The sequence below is a fragment of the Zonotrichia leucophrys genome, chromosome 4 (genome assembly GCF_028769735.1).
Source record: "Zonotrichia leucophrys gambelii isolate GWCS_2022_RI chromosome 4, RI_Zleu_2.0, whole genome shotgun sequence".
Lineage (NCBI taxonomy): Eukaryota > Metazoa > Chordata > Aves > Passeriformes > Passerellidae > Zonotrichia > Zonotrichia leucophrys.
Genome location: NC_088173.1, coordinates 39372758 through 39376378, shown reverse-complemented (window position 1 = coordinate 39376378; position 3621 = coordinate 39372758).

The following is a 3621-nucleotide window of genomic DNA, read 5'->3' as shown; positions in this document are numbered from 1 at the left end:
AATAAATTATCTTTGGAGGCAAAGGGAAGAGATGGCAGAAGCATTTTGTGTTGCCAGAGGTGCCCTGCAGAGTGGAACAAGCTGTCCTGTAACATGGCTCTCTGAGTACCGGTCAGCTTTTCTGGTTCCATGCTGTTCCCAACTCAGTTTGGGATGTTGTGTGCATCTAAATCTAATCCTGTCCTTTAAATTCCCCTGGGTTTTGAAATAAGGGTGAATTTTTGGCAAGAACCGTCCTTGGCAATTTAACAATAGCCCAGGAGTAGCATATAGTCAGTTCTGGATCTACTGGGTTATGCAGAGAACAGTCAGAGTTGCTCTGAGAATTTTCAGATGCATCTTTTAAGACTTTTTTTCCCCAAACTTTATTTAAACACAGTTAAATGCTGGACAACAGTATTGCAGCTACATTCTGAAAATATTTAGTGAAGCCCATTACTTGACCTTCTCTTGAAATCAATGTGGAAAGGGAAGAGACTTTCTGTTTACTGTTTTCCTTGTCTGATGCAGAAATGGAGTCCAGCTGCCAATGCCTGGCCACATCTGCTGAAAGATAGTGATCATTTTTCAGAAGGGAAAATTTCCCAGTATCCAGGATATTAAACTCCTCTTCTGTCTTATGTTTATAAGGAGTTTGTTCTGGTACTTTTCACATGTATGAGTAAATGAGGTTAATAGAAATTAATTCCATGTTGAAATGGAGTGTGTCTTTCAGAAAAAAATTACATTTGATTTAAAAAACCCCAGGTTATTCTAAAAGAAGCCAGTCCCAACTGTTTAAGAAACAACCAGCCAAGCAAAGCATGTTTTATTTTTTGCCTTGAAATTGTCCTTTTTGAGTCCTATTCATAGTACCTCCTTAGAACTTTGATGTTGAAATACTTTCTAGCATATTTCTACTTCCTGGCCATTACTCCCAGGATGGACTAAGTTGCTCCTTTAGTTTTGATTAGACTACATTAGTAGTTATTCCTATTCCCCTGTTCCAAGTTGTATTTGTGTTATTTGGACCTTCCTCAGAGCCTAGACATGCGATCTGAACACGGTATTGTGTTGGCATGAAACCTCTGTCAAATATTGGGCCATAATTGCTCCCTGTTGATGATCTGGATTCCCTTCTATAGGTACCCATTGATTACATTTGTCCTTTTGCATTCCACCAGCACAGCAGAAGCTTCATGGCTACCTATTACCCTCTAAACTTTCTAGTCTAATCCACTGTCATGGTTTTCCTGGAAAACATTTAATTTTGTATATTTATCCCTTTTACCCCCTTAGATATCTGACTTCAAAAAAGCCACATGCTGCTTGCAGCATCCAAAGTACTGAGCAATCCTGAGAAATCCAAATCAGCGAACTGTCCTTTTTACCATTCCTCTAATCTTCTTGGAACTAAATAATCATTTTGTCTCTCCCTGCTCAGCAAAAGGATTGAGAGGCCAACAGCACAGCACCAAGCAATGGTTACATGGTTTTGTACGTGCTGGGGAATGCAAAAATTTGGGTATGTGTGCGAGTTGTGGCCATATCCGTATGCCAGCACATCTAGCATTTCTTCCTGCACACTGCCTGGTGCACAGGCTGGGAGCTCTGATATGCTCAGGGTCTGTTCCAAAGTGGGTTAAGAACAGAACACAATGGTGTTTGAAGCACACAGCCTCATGGCTGTGTAGAGCTCAGCTGGAAATGTGCCTGTTCAGTGAGGACTTCTCTTTGCAGCTCTCCTTTGACAGCAACCTCTGGTATTTTGAGCCCCTTAAATGTGTGCCATGTTGTTCTTAGGTTCTTCTGTCTTCTAAATACAAATGGCTACAATAACACCAAGCTGAGCTTCCTTTGTTGCTCCCAAAAGAGGCTGAAGCTGCTTCCTCTCCAAATACACAATTATCCAACTGTCCTAGATCTGTGTTCAGCCTCTCATTCAGTTTGATTTTTAGGCAGCACTCAATAGCAAAGGCTTTGCAGAAGAAAGTTTGAGTACGACTTGGATTTCAAGCAGGAGAATTCCTTGCTCGTGTGGAATCACATTTAAAAATTTAGATGCAACACTACAGCTATTTTTCTAACCCCTTTTGAGGACCATGACCATGCTTTTTGCCCATGATTTTGTTGGAGGAAAGTGGGAAGTTAGCTGGAACAGCAAGAAATAGTCCCTCATATTCATCTGCAGTGAGGTCTGTTTGAGAGGCAATTGCAGAACATTTGTTCCACTTACCCAGGTCACAGCATCATTCTTGCTGTTTTCACTTGTTTCTTGTATTCTCTTTTAAAATAAATTGCTGCCTTTAAAGCAAATGACTTTACTGAACTGCTTGGAATCTCAGTGTTTTTCCATGACTCTTTGAAAAAAAAATTCTCCCTTGCTGTTTTGATTTTTATTTTTTTTTATTCTTTAATGAGCAGATTTCTGTCTCCCTGCCTTCCCCTCCTCCTTCCTGCCTTTTGGCAGAACTTGATGTGTGAATTGTGATGTTTGCCACTGTATGACCAAAATGCTCTGAACTGTGCTCCACAAAGCAGCAGTGAACTTGACAGAGAAAAACATCAGCCTGTTTATAAGACAGAAACAACAAGAACTTCACACTTTTCTTCTGATGTTTGTTTGTTCTTATCTGCTGTGCAAATTCATTTGGTTTTGGTTATGAGCCACTTGGATATTTTTGACTGCTAGCTTTTTTAAACTGAATTTGTGCAAAATATTATGCAAAAGCAATCTTCCATTGCCGTTATGGAGCTTTTCAATGGGAACAAGAGTAGAACAAAGTACCTAAAATTGACTTTGTTACCCAGACTGGTGGTGAGATAGGAAGACTTTTATTAAGCAAAGCTCAAATGTTGCAAAATGTGTGGTTTTGAAGCTTAACTGTAAGAAAAATGCAATGCGGAGAGGATAGCTGCAGCTACGGCAACTACTGAATCAATGCTGGAGCATATTATACAAGTATAGCTATGTCATATAGTGTGGGAACTCAGCACATCACTCCGCATGTCCAGAGATACTGAGACAACCCTTGGGGGGCCTGGAAATCCTGGAATGTTGCCAGAAGCACCTGGTGGCTTGACTTTGACCCTTTGAGGGATGTGCCACCTGTTTGAGGACATGAGAGTCACTTGGGAATGAATGGTGTAAGAATGATGTATTTATGGGGTGAAATATAGATTTTTAGGGTTTTGGTATGGGCGGTTATGGAGATGAGAGGCATCAGGGTGTGTCTTGTCGTTCTTTCTTCTTCTTCTTGTCATCCATTTTCTGTGGTGATGTTGGTGCTTTGGGATTGGTCCTTGGTGAAGGTGCACTTGCTAATATGGGTGAAAGGTATTGGGAAATGAAGGTAAATATGATGTATGTAGTTTTTAGTGTAGAAATAGACAACCGCCCTGTGGGAGGTCAGAGTGCCCTTGGCTGCCTTGCTGGTCGGACCTCTGTTGGGCTGAAAGAGAATTCTATAGTTAAGAAATAATAAACAATTCAAAGAGTGAAAATCTGAAGAGTCCAGACTCGTCCTTTGAAGCGCGGGCTGTCCCAAGGCCATCCTACGCATGTCCGAGCAGAGACAAGCAGCTGAACGGACAATATAGGTTTTAAATGTCTCACACAAAGACATCTGGGTTTTCCCTTTC